This window comes from Panthera uncia, chromosome A2 (genome assembly GCF_023721935.1).
Source record: "Panthera uncia isolate 11264 chromosome A2, Puncia_PCG_1.0, whole genome shotgun sequence".
In the NCBI taxonomy this organism is placed as follows: domain Eukaryota; kingdom Metazoa; phylum Chordata; class Mammalia; order Carnivora; family Felidae; genus Panthera; species Panthera uncia.
This window is the reverse complement of record NC_064816.1, coordinates 141,727,882-141,741,212: the sequence shown is the minus strand read 5'-3', so window position 1 is coordinate 141,741,212 and position 13,331 is coordinate 141,727,882. Positions and strand designations below refer to the sequence as shown.

At 43.4% G+C, this 13,331-nt stretch overlaps 1 long non-coding RNA gene across 1 annotated transcript; it reads left to right on the top strand.

Moving 5' to 3' along the window:
• Positions 1 to 666: 666 nt before the first annotated feature.
• Positions 667 to 1,739, top strand: LOC125930909 (uncharacterized). Its single transcript, XR_007460302.1, has 2 exons — positions 667 to 714; positions 1,601 to 1,739. It is a non-coding gene; the product is annotated as an uncharacterized LOC125930909 (long non-coding RNA).
• Positions 1,740 to 13,331: the final 11,592 nt, after the last annotated feature.

The window sequence follows — 13,331 nt, the reverse complement described above, 5'->3', positions numbered from 1 at the left end:
AGAGTAATAATTGAGATCAGGGATGTGACTGTTTAAGTTCAAATCCTTGCTCTGCCTTGTACAAGGTGTAAGACCTTGGGCAAATTACTGAACCCCTCGGAGCCTTATCGTTTCTCATCTGCAAGATGGAACTGGTATGGTTGATGTGAGTATTAAACATGATAATGCATGCTAATCACTTACGGTACCCGTCATATAGTGGGCACTCAATACGTGTTTGCTATCGTGATGAACCTGATCCCTCACCCCAGTGTTTGAACTTCCATCACAAATATATCCAGCAAATGGGGCAAAAATGTCCGCATTCTGCTTGAATAGCCTCAGGGTCAGGGAACTTAACTACCTCCAACAGTTATCCACTTGATTGGTGGGCAAGTCTAATGGTTGATAACTTCTGGTGGGTTGAAATGTACATGCTTACATCTTCCACTCGTGGCTCCTCCCTCTGTCATTTGGGATTACTCAGAAGAAATCTGATCTCTCCTCAGCAGGACAGCCCCCCCTAACTTTGGAAGGTAGCGACATAGGCTAGCTGATATCCCCATCCTCACACACTCACACACGTTACATTTCTTTAACCATTTTTTACATGACACTGTTTACCAGATCCCTTATCCTTTTTACTCGTGTTGAATAATCTTGTGTTTATCAATGTCTTTCTTCCAGGCTGAAGATCAGGATTCACCACATGGAACAAATGTAGCCTGGTCACAGGTGAGTACTAGAGAACGACTTCCCAACTTGAGCACTATATTTCTATTAATATAACAAAAGACTGATTTTTTTGGAGTCACATCACACTGTGTTGACTCATCATCTACTAACAATCTACAGGAGACTCTAAATCTTCCTACGTGCACAATTGTAAGCCTTCTCACCCCCAATCTGTACTTGTACAATTGATCTTTGAGTACTTTATATCTGTCCCTATTAAACTTCATATTATTAGAAGTGATTCATGATTACATTTTGTCAGGATTTAGCGGGGGGGGGGGGGTGGGGGGAGATCCTGATTGTATCATCCAGCTTATTTGTTACCCTTTCTAGTTGGTATGTCATGTCTAAATGTGTTTATCACGCTATCAGTGTCATGATCTTAGTCATCAGTGAAAGTGTTAAGGGCAACAGGGCCACAAACCAGACCTGCATTAGATGCCTAGAGACCTAGGTGTGCATCAGCCTCTCGAGAGTTTTTTTAAAAAGCATCATTCATTCAATCAACAAATATTTATTGAGTGCCTACCATGTATCAGCTACTGTTCCATGTGTTGAGTATAGAGTGGTGACTAAAACAAAATCCCTGCCCTCATGGGGTTTACGTTCTAGTAGAGGAGACAGATAATAAATAAGAAGACAGATTATTAATCCTAAGGGTTTTAAATGAAAAACTAAAGTGGGTGCGGAGCTAAGGAAGGTTGACAGTGTGGTGGAATGCAGGGGAGTCCCTAGACGGTATGGCTAAAGCCGAGTTGTTTTTGACGTTTGATGGCGTTGCTCGTGTCCTCCATTTCTAGTGTGCCTCTGGACCGAAAGGTGTCCCAGAGTGGGCGGCAAGTTGATTTTTCAAAACCCATTTTTCTCTATCTGGGGTCACATTAAGAAAGCAACTGATAGCACGGTGGTGAAGGATGTAGACGGTCATGAAACCAAACAGGAAATTTGAAAGGACATGATTCCTCAAGAGACTTGACGGCATCCCTTCATACGAGGACCCGCGGACCCTGTGAGGCCAGCGACACTAGAACGGAAGCCAGGTCATACCTCTCGAAGAAGACTCCAGAAAGGAGAACTGAAAAGTGGAAAAAGAGAAAAGGTGACACTTACCTTATTCCAATCCCCATCTTCTCACATATGGAGTGGGTCGTGAATCCAATAACTTATGAAAATTCAGGAGGATGGACTGCTTGGGCGATCCCAAAACTTGGCTCAGAGAATCTGGATATTGAACTCTGGAAAAGAATCCCACAAGGGACAGATGTGAAATCTACCTCTATTAACTGCTCTCTGCTCATGATTCTAATGCTGATAAGTTCTTCTAAATCGTTTTAGATAATCTCCAATCCCCTTTGATATTAGAGGGGCTTGATAAATCTTTCTCTGGTAAAATCCGAATTGTATTTTCTGATTTGAAATTTATATTTTCGCAATGAATACTTTTAACATTTACATTCCTTCATTCGTTGAACATCTATTTTGTCCTAACTACTGGGTGGAGCTAGGAATACAAAGGTGAATAGAATAAATGTGGTCCCTGCTTATAGGGGCTTTATAGTAGAGCTTCTCATAGAAGGCAAGCTAAAAATAGGAGAGGAAGCTCTGATAAAGAAGTGTACCAAGAGCTCTAGGAGGGTCACCTAACCCAGACTTTAGGAGAATTGAAAGTTACTGATTCCTAGGGCCGCCTGGGTGGATCAATTGGTTGAGCAAACAACTCTTGCTTTTGGCTCACCTCGTGATCTTATGGTTTGTGAGACCAAGCCCCACGTCAGGCTCTGTGCTGATAGATTGGAGCCTGCTTGGGATCCTCTCTCTCCCTCTTTCTCTGCCCCTCCCCAGCTCTCACGTGTGCCTGGTCTCTCTCTCTCTCTCTCTCTCTCCCACTCTCAAATAAATAAACAGTAAAAAAGCAAGTTAGTGGCTTCTACATGGGGACTTACAAGTTATGGAGGAGTTAGTTAAAAAAAAGAAGGGGCACCTGGGTGGCACAATCGGTTACGTGTCTGACTTCAGCTCAGTTCATGATCTCATGGCTCGTGAGTTCGAGCCCCACGTCGGGCTCTGTGCTGACAGCTCAGAGCCTGGAGCCTGCTTCAGATTCTGTGTGTGTCTCTCTCTCTGCCCCTCCCCAACTCATGCTCTGACTCAATCTCTCTCTCCCCTTCTTAAAAATAAATAAACGTTTTTAAAAATTAAAACAAAAAGAGGAGCAGGCCTGTTTGAGGTGGAGGGTGTTGCAGATGTGCATTTTTGAGGTGACAGAAATGACCGTGTGCGCTGAGCAGCTGAGCACTGAAAATTAGTTCAGCATAGCTGAGACAGAGTGGTCAGAGACGACACTGGAAAGGTAAGCGGGTCCCAGTCGCTCAGAATTGTACAAGTTATGTCATAGAGGAGGCAGAATCTACTAAAGTGTGTGATTGCTTGATCGTTGGAATTTTGAAGGGGGAAAGTCAAGACTGCTGCTCAGATGTTTGGCTTGAACAATGGGGTGGACAGTAATGTCAGTCACTAGGACAGCAAAATGGAAATACAGAATAGAGGAGCTGTGGAGGAGAAGGGGAGAGTCCAGACGGGGTCACGTTTGGTTTGTGATGTCCGGAGAACACTGGCAGGGTAGCAGCAGGTAGTTTGATCTAGAAGTCTGAAGATACAGGTGTGGGAATCACCAGTACCTGACAGGCCACAACAGAATCCACACGGATGAAAGAGTTACCCTGAGTGAGCGCCGGGGAAGAGAAAAGACCCAAGAGAGCGCCCAGAGGAATGACAACCTTAAAGAATGGGCAGAGAAAGGATCCCTGGGGTGGAGGCCTTTGGTGCCGGGGGTTGGGGGGGGAGTGAGTAAGAAGGTGAAATCAGAGGGAGGAGAAGGCAACAAGAATGTGAGGTATCACGGAGGACAAAGGAGAAACACATGTCGAGTAGGTTGTGGTCAACAAAGGCAAATGCTGTCAAGAGATCAAGAAAATGTTGAGAAGCAGTCATGGGGTGAGCACCAAAAAGGTACTTGAGCAGGTGCCGGGCAAGAGCAGCGTCAGTGGAGGCAGAAGCCAGGTCATCGTGAGTTGAGGAACAAGTGGAGCCAATGAATGTAGACAACTATTTCGAGATGTTTGCCTTCGAGGGGCACCTGGGTGGCTCATTAGGTTGATCGTCTGACTTCAGCTCAGGTCATGATCTTGCGGGTTCGTGGGTTCGGGCCCCGCGTCGGGCTCTGTGCTGACCACTCGGAGCCCGGAGCCTGCTTCGGGTTCTGTGTCTCCCTCTCTCTCTGCCCCTTCCCTGCTCATGCTCTGTCTCTCTGTCTCCCTCTCAACAATAAATAAGCATTAAAAACAAAAAAATTTTTTTAAAGTTTGCCTTAGAAATGGAACACATAATCCCTAGATCTTCTTCCCAAAGGTGAGGAAAGAGGGCCACCACAAAGTCTTCCTCACCGCCTGTAGCCACCTGTAGCTCAGCTGACTGTATGGCAATGGTCTTGGTAGGCGTGGCCGGTGTGCGAGACCGTGGTCCTACGACCAGCGCTGGCTGTGGCTAAAACTGTAGAGTTAACCAAGTCTGCCTTCTGTGCTCTGCACCCAGCTCTTCCTCTGCACCCCAACCTTTCACTAGGCCTGGAAGGCCCACATTGTCTTGCCGGCCCCCGGCCCACTGTGCTGTGCTGTGTAAACTGACCTCTCTGAGCAGCACCCCCCCAGGTAAAAGTCTGGTCAGATACCGTTGCTGTATCATCATCGTTGTTCACCTGCTGCTATAGCTCCTGGATTGGGACCAGTCAGAGGGAGAAGAGAGAGATTTGGTCACCTTGGAATCTGGAGCAGGCAGCTGGCCCCACAGCTGGCCAGACAGCTCTCCAAGCAGGGGGCCTCTCTGAGAACAAAATCCAGAAGCCAAAATAAATGGGTCAGGTGGAAAACAGATGACCACCACTAGAAACAACGCTGAAGGTCGGTCCTAGGGAATGAAGGTGAGCCAATACATAATGGATGAACACTGTAAGGGGTTTGGACAAGAGGGGAGGGGCAGGGGGCAGTCCAAGATCAAAGACGAAGAATTAGAAATGGGCTGAAGCTGTTCTGCACACACAGAGGCCAGGCACCGTTATGCTGGACAGTCTATCCCACCAGCTCTGTGATCCTTAATCCTCCCGGTGTGTTCTTTCAGTGACTCGAACGGAAGCTCTCGACGTTCACAGTTCCCCAAATCTTATTTCCACAACCCCTCTCCTTCCGTCATAAGCCTGTATTGCAAGAGGAACATAGAAACAGCTCTGGCCTGGGTGGTGCTAATGGGGAGCGCAGAGGCACTGGCAGTAATAACCTGAGAAGGTTGTAGCTAATAGCACTCCCCGAACCTCAGAACCGTGAGTTGACGCAAAGGCCTGACAAGGTTCATTTAGGCCCTAAATCAGTAACAAAACCAGTTGCATGGCTTAATTAGTTGAAGCATTGTGTCCAAATTGCAACTGTTCCGGGATGTCCATCTTCTGTAAAATGCACGAGGTGACTGAACGGCAAGCCTTAACTGTCTTCGGTTTGTGATTACAGCCCAGAGAGGTGATAGAGAGCGGTGATGAGCATCACAGATAAAGACAGTATTTTTGCCTTGCGCACCGACTGGCTATGCTGAGTTTTCAGCTAAAGATTTTTTTTTTTTTTTTCATTTCACTTGAGTCAATAATCATTTACCCACTGGATATTGCTTAAAGCCTAGTTTTCATCTAATTCTCGTTTAACGATATTGAAAAGGAAAAACTAAATAATAATACCTCATTTGTGTGGAGTGCGTGTCTTTCAGAGAAGACATCGTAACCCATTTTATCCTATCTAATTTACAATAACAACACTTTTATAATGTAAATATGAGTAAGGGCTATTATCATTCTACAAAGTATGCATGAAAGAAACTAAAGCATGTTTGGATAAAATGATGGGTTCAATGTACCTTCCATTTTAGAGGTGTAACAGCTGGTTTGTTTTCTTTCTCTTTCTTTTTTTTTCTTTCTTTCTTTCTTTCTTTCTTTCTCTCTTTTCTTTTTCTTTTCTCTTTTCTTTCTTTCTTTTCTTTTCTTTCTTTCTACAATGAAGCCATGCTTCAGATAAACATGTTTATTAAGGTGTACCTTGCCCTCACATTTTAAGATGAAAAACACCTTGATTAAAAAAATAATAAACACCAGGGGCGCCAGGGTGGCTCAGTCGGTTGGGCCTCCGACTTCGGCTCAGGTCATGATCTTGCGGCCCGTGAGTTCGAGCCCCGTGTCGGGCTCTGTGCTGACAGCTCAGAGCCTGGAGCCCGCTTTGGATTCTGTGCCTCCCTCTCTCTCTGACCCTCCCCTGTTCATGCTCTGTCTCTCTCTGCCTCAAAAGTAAATAAACGTTAAAAAAAAATAACAAACACCAAAATGTTCAGGTGTCCTACAGATCAAATCTCTCTCTCAAATCTAGATCGAAACCAATCAATTCTTTACTACCCAACTCTGACTTCAATCAGCACGGTTCTCACCAACTTGTGCTACACATATTACTAGTTGACTGTACTAGCTCTTCCTTATATGCATTATGCTGTAATGATCTTCTCGTCTCCGCTGGATTTGGCACGTACCTTCACACGCACAAATTCTGCATATATGTGAAGTCACTGACATTTTTATGCTTGTATTAGCAACCTTTTGGGGGATCCCATTTTTCTGATGTTTTTATGCATCCATTCACTCGTTCTCTCATTAAGGCTCTCAAGCCTTCATACATCCATTCAAAACAGTGATCATGTGCCCAAAACGTACAAGCACTATTCTAGATGCACAGAATGAAAATAGGAAGACAAAATTGCTGACTTCAGGAGACTCAGAGCCCAGTGAGGGAGCCAGAGGAGTAAACAACTGTAGTTCAGTGTGGTAGGTGTGGTGATGGAATGACAGATGATAATGGTCTGGGGAGCACGGGGAAGGAACCGGTCTGTGTGTGAGAGGATGAGGAAGGCTTCTGAGAGAAGGTGCTCCTAGATCTCAGCATGCCAGGAAGAAGGGATTGGGGTATTCCAGGTAGAAGGCACAGAATGCACAAAAGTAAAGGCAAACAGGAGCACTCTATGCATCTGGCAAACTACGGGGAACATGGTAGGACAGGAAGTTCCTCAGATATTCTGTGGTGAGTTCTATGTCACAATCCAAGCCCTGGACTTCACCATAGACAATTCTGTAAAGGAAAATATATGGTCCCTAGGGTTGTTTGTCCTTAGTCATGTAAGTAAAAACACATTCTACATGGGATCCATACCAAAGTGCCTTTTAAGACACTGAGTAACGTCACAACATCAAAGCTCGGGTCTGGTCTACCCAAAGTCTGTAGTCTCCATACTTCCTTACGATTATACTCCAGGGGGTGGCAGGTAAGAGCAGCCTACTTCCTCCTCAAATATCGGTGGTCACGTAGCCCATTCCATTAGTATTTCAGTATAAGAAATTTCTATAGAAATATTCCCAAATACAGCATTTTCTAATGTACTGTGTTGGAGGGGTCAGGTTTTTCCTGTTCACCTCTTCCCAATCATTCAGATGTGGTACTGCCCAGCCTCCAAAGGAGTGAGAACCAACTTTACAGGCTTCTTACAGCAACCCCACACACTAGCAAGAGGCATTTGGAAAGAGTCTCTGAATATACACCTAGGGTCTGCAAGGACAGCTCCTCCCTGAAGCCTCTGAGGAGTCCTGCATGAAGGTCTTCATGAACTGGGTCAGCAGTAGATAAAATGTGATCACTACAGAACTCACACAGAACCTTCCCTAAAATAACCCTACTGCTCGGTTAGTCCTACTCTGAATTCCCTTGTCACTTAAGAAAAGCTTTGCATCATGAAATCGCATCCTTGTTTCTATTTGGAAACTTTTCAGAGACTCTAAGTTCAAAATAACTCCTCTATTTTGGTTCCCGACCAATTATGGAATCCTCTCTAAGACATCATTTCTTCATTCATCCAACATGTCACCCATTCAACAAACATCTACTTCCTCGTTTCTGGCTATCTCTTGAAGCCAGTTCAATCAGCCTTCTGTTCCCCATTACTCCACTGAAAACACACACGTGAAGGTCACAATGACCTCTATGTTGTCCAATTTAAGGGTCAATTGTCCGTCCTCACCTTACTTTCCTCTCAGCAGCTTCTTGGCACTGATGATCACTCCCTTGTTGAAACATTTTCTTTACTTGGCTTCATACCCACACTGACTTTCCTCCTACCTCATTGTGTATTCCTTCTCATTCTCTTTTGCTGGGTCCTTCCTCATTTCTGAATGGTGGAAGCCCCCTTGGGCTTGGTTCTCTACAATTACCCAGCCAGTCCATTGCTTTATTTTATTTTATTTTAGATTTTATTTTTAAGTGATCTCCACACCCAACGTGGGGCTCTAACTCACAACCCGGAGATCAGGAGTCTCATGCTTCACTGAGTGAGTCAGCCAGGCACCCCCAGTCCCTTGTTTTAAATACCATATCGTGGGGTGCCTGGGTGGCTCAGTCAGTTGAGTGCCTGACTCTTGATTTCGGCTCAGGTTATAATCTCACGGTTTGTGGGATCGAGCCCGAAGTCAGGCTCTGCGCTGCATGGGATTCTCTCTCTCTCTCTCTCTCTCTCTCTCTGTCCCTCTGCCCTTCTCCTGCTCACTCTCTCTGTTGTGCTCTCAAAATAAATAAATTTTTAAAACTTAAAAAAAAAAATCATGTCTTGTGCCCTGATGTCTGACTTGCAAGTTAAAAAGTGTTTTTTGTTTGTTTGTTTGTTTGTTTCTTTGTTTGTTTTTTCTAGAGATGCTAAAGTTTGGGTTAGGCACTGAAGGAGGAGATGAGTTGGTCCTGTCCAGGGGAGAGGAGAGGTATTTTCCCTATGGGAATAGGATGAAAAGGGGTACAAAGTTGTGAAAAGGCAAACTGTGTTCAGAGAAAAGAGGGAAGTCTTGTGTGAGTTGAAAGTGACTATCATAAGGTAGGTTGTAGCCATGTCAAGAAGAACCTTGATTTACAGGTAAGGAATTTGGACTTTATACTGAAGACAATAAATAATTATCAGAGGTTCTTAAATAGGGTAGAGATGTGATCATTCATATTAAAAAATAAATAAGACTTTAGCTGGCAAGATGAAGGCCACACTAGAAGAAGGGGAGACTGGAGCCTGGAAAGCCAATTAGAAGGCCCCTGTAATAGTCTAAGAAAGGGATTAAGGTCTGAATCACCATAGCAGCAGTGGAATGAAAAGTAGTGACAAATCCAAGGGAGATTTAGAAGTAGCGTTGAGGACATGGTTATTGATTACATAGGAGTTTGGGAGCAGGGGAGAGAGACCAAGGTTGAAGTGTAACGACAGTAACTAAGCTAAAAGGGGGAAGGAGAGCAAGTGTGGTGGGGGTCATGAGTAGCATATTAAATTTGCAGTAACGGTGGGTTACCAGTGGCGAAATGCAAAGGTCTGCAGATCAGGAAAGAGGTTTAGACTGAGTGTATAGGTTCAGAAAGCAGTGCCCAATGGTAGCCAAGCCCTCAGAATGGATGGGATATCCTGGGGAGGGTGCATGGGGAAAAGAATGCCAGAGGAAAGTATGCAGACAGTTGTCAGGGGAGGAGGGGGCTGAGGAGGAACAGAAAGGGAGCTTGCGTATGGGATGGAGGAGGTCCACAAGTAACGGGGGGGGGGGGGGGGAGAGCCCTTCCGAGAGGAAATAACCAAGAGTTCTCCCTGGGGTAGGATGACTGATACCATTATGTTTGGTGATTAGATCTCACGAGCACATACTCTAGAGAATTAGAAGTCAGGCTGGAATGGATAGAGTGAAGACTCCTCTTTGAAGTTGGCTGGGAGGGAAGCAGGTAATGGCTGGGAAAAGGGTGGAGTTGGGCAAGGTATAGGGATTTCTTTTTACAGGATGGTCGTCTTTACACCAAAAGGTTGCCAGCCGGCTTCCACCCACATATTACTACCCCACAAGGCAAACTTGTTGAGTTTTTGAGCAACTGAACATTCCATAGAGTTCAGTACATATATGGAGTGCCTGCTGTGTCTAAAGCACTGCACTGTGTCTAAAGCACTGCATTTTAGTGCCTAAAAAACATATGCAAGATATGGTCATGTTTTAATTTTTATTAACTGGCCCAAATCTGCCTCCTTCCAGCCACAGCTCCCTGTCCTCTGGAGCCACGCACAATATAAGAAGTATCTCTTCCTCTTATTGAGGGTGGTTTTCAGCTACCTTCTGGGTATTCTCATTGAACTTTTGTGAAATAATCCAGACTTTACGTATGCATACTTGCATAGGTGTATGTATGTATTTTGTTACCAGCTAGCAGCTCTCCTCTAGACATCCATTGCTGTCTGTTCTTTTTAAAATGTGGCTCCCAGCGGGGCACCTGAGTGGCTCAGTCGGTTAAGCGTCCGACTTCGGCTCAGGTCATGATCTCACGGTTTGTGAGTTCGAGCCCCGAGTCGGGTTCTGTGCTGACAGCTCGGAGCCTGGAGCCTGCTTCAGATTCTGTGTCTCCTCTCTCTGCCCCTCCCCCACCTGTGCTCTGTCTCTCTCTGACTATCAAAAATAAATAAATGTAATAAAAAAGCCTTAAAATGTGGTTCCCAGAATGAATCTCAATTTCTCTTATCTGCAGTGTACAAACCAGCTGGAACATTCTTGCACCTTCCCAGGACATGGGTTTTCTGTTAATGCCATCTGAGACTGTATCAGTATTCTGATAGTACAATACTTACTCATAGTACTTCACAGTCAACCCACATTCTGAGATCTTTTGCACCTGAAATGTTAATGAAATAGGTCTCATAATTCTTGTATTTATACAGTTGACTTTTTAAAGCCAATTGCAGAAGTTTGTTTCCCACTAAATACCATATTTTTCAATTTTGTTTGTTTATATATATATATATATGTATCTATCTATCTATCTATCTATATTAACGTTTCTTTATTTTGGAGAGAGAGACAGACAGAGCGAGTGGGAGAGGGGCAGAGAGAGATGGAAACACAGAATCCAAAGCAGGCTCCAGGCTCTGAGCTGTCAGCACAGAGCCCGATGTGCGACTCGAGCTCAGAAACAGTGAGATCGTGACCTGAGCCAAAGTTGGACGCTTAACTGACTGAGCCACTCAAGCGCCCCTTACACTTTGTTTTTATTAGCCAGTAATAAAAAGAGCAAGGGCTTAGGAGTCAGGCGGGTGTAAATTTGAATTCTGGTTTTGTTAGGTAGCTCAGTGACCTTGGTCATGTCATGCTCGCTCTGGCTCAACTTATCAGTGAAAATAGGGATAATCATAACTACATTGCAAAGTGGTTCTTTGCAAGAAGAGGCTTACAAGAGGCAGTACAGTACCTAATATATCATGAGGGTTCCATAAACGTTGGTTTTCTCGCCTCCTTTCTCTTCCATTTTCTCAGCTTTGTGTTCTTAGCAGAACTATGCCTTTTAAGTTGTAACTCAAGACTAAGAAATCTTCCTTTTATTTTGTTTAATTATTTATTTTTTGTTTGTTTTTATTATTTGTTTGTTTTTAAGTAGGCTTCATGCCCAGCACAAAGTCCAATGTGGGACTTGAACTCATGACCCTGAGATCAAGACATGAGCTGAGATCAAAAGTCAAATGTTCAACTAACTGGATGGGGGAGCCATCCAGCTACCCCATAGTTATCTTATTTTTTTAAATTAAATCTTCCTTTTAAAAGAAAAAAGTAAGTTGAGCAGAACAGGGAGGAGCCCAGGACCAAAAAAATACTTTAGTCTAACAGTGGGGCATGAGGGCGCTGAGACCAGACTTTCTGTGACCGAATCCCAGCTCCGCTACTGACTTGTTGTCTAATCAGAAGCAAATTCATTAACCATCCTGAGCTTTGTTTTCCTCATCTGTAAAATGGGGATGATGGCAGTGCTTGTGTTTCTGGGTGTTGGGGAAGATCAACTGACATGGTAGGTGGAAAGTACTTTTGCACAGAACTTGCACATGCTAAGTGGTAGAGTTCTCATTACCCACTTAGAAACCTCCAGGTAAATAATGTATTTAAACTCTTAAGTGAAATGACTGTGTTAAATGGTTTGCATATGTTAGTTTTTTATACACAATGCCGAATTGCTGACCCAATTTGAACCAACAGAATGCTTATCGCTTCTCGGCCTTTTGGCTAAGATCAAGTGTGAACCAACAGAATGCTTGAACCAATTTTCATGCCCAATATTGTATGATGGTGCTTATTTCCCTGTATCTTTAGCCACTCAACGTACCATTTTAAAGTGCTTGACAATTTGCTAGTCGTAAAGACATCTGGTTTTACCTTGATCAGTGCCTCTCTAATTATTAGTGAGATTGGACTGCTTTCCTTTTATTTTTTTTTAAGTTTATTTATTTTGAGAGAGAGAGAATACACACATGCACGTGCGTGAGTGGGGTGAGGGGCAGAGAGAGGGAGACAGAGAATCCCAAGCAGGCTCCTAGCTGTCAGCACAGAGCCTGATGTGGGGCTTGATCTCACAAACTTTGAGACCATGACCTGAGCTGAAATCAAGAGTCAGATGCTTAACCCACTGAGCCACCCAGGTGCCCCTGGATTGTTTTCATTTTAATTGACCAACTGAATTTTTTTTTTTTTTTGCCTTTTCATGTTCTTTACCCATTTTTTTTTTGAGATGTAGTCTTCTTGTAAGCTTGCTAGAGCTCTTTATATATTAAGGATACTACTCTTTGTCAGATATATATTTATATATATATTTATATATAAATATATATATTATATATATTTTATATATATGTTTATATATATTTTATATATATGTTTATATATTTATATTTATATATATATTTGTCATATATAGTTGCAAAGTTCTAGAATGTCTCATTTATCTGTTAATTTTGTTTGTGGTACTGTTGTATCTACATAAATTTAAGTGTTGTAAGTAGTCAAATCTATAAATATCTTTCTTTTATAAACTATAAGCCTTTACTTCTTTGCCCATGAAGGCCTTTAACATGTTAAGACCAAGATGTGCCTATACCACATCTTTTCAACACTATTAACTTCTTTTACATGGCCATTTTTCACATTTAACGTTTTAACCCATCTGAAATGCATTCCATTCCTTCTTAGCCATGTTTATTCATTCTTTTGAATACAAAAAAAAATGCTTTGGTTTCAAGAAACAGCAAATTTAACTCAAATTGGCTTAAACAAAAAAATATTTATTGGCTCCCGTAAGTGAAAAATTCAAAGGCTTCAGGGTCACGATTCCCACGTGGTTTACACAATGTGGAGAGCACCTGAACGCTCCCTTTCATTTATGTGCTTTAATCCCTGGTGATAGCTCCCTTCTCAACAGACCCTCCCCTTGAGGCTCCAAGATGGTGGACAAGAACTCCCAGAGTTAAAATCTCGTGCATCCAACTCCTGAAGAAAATTATCTTCGTTCTGGCATTTCCAGCACGAATCCTGACCTCCTCTTTCAGTGGACCGACTTGGGTCACATACCCATATCTGAAGTAGTCACTGTGGCTAAGAAAATGAAATTCATTGATTGGCTTAGTCTGGAACACATGCTCTACCTCCCGGAGATAAAGTGAGAGTCAGCTTT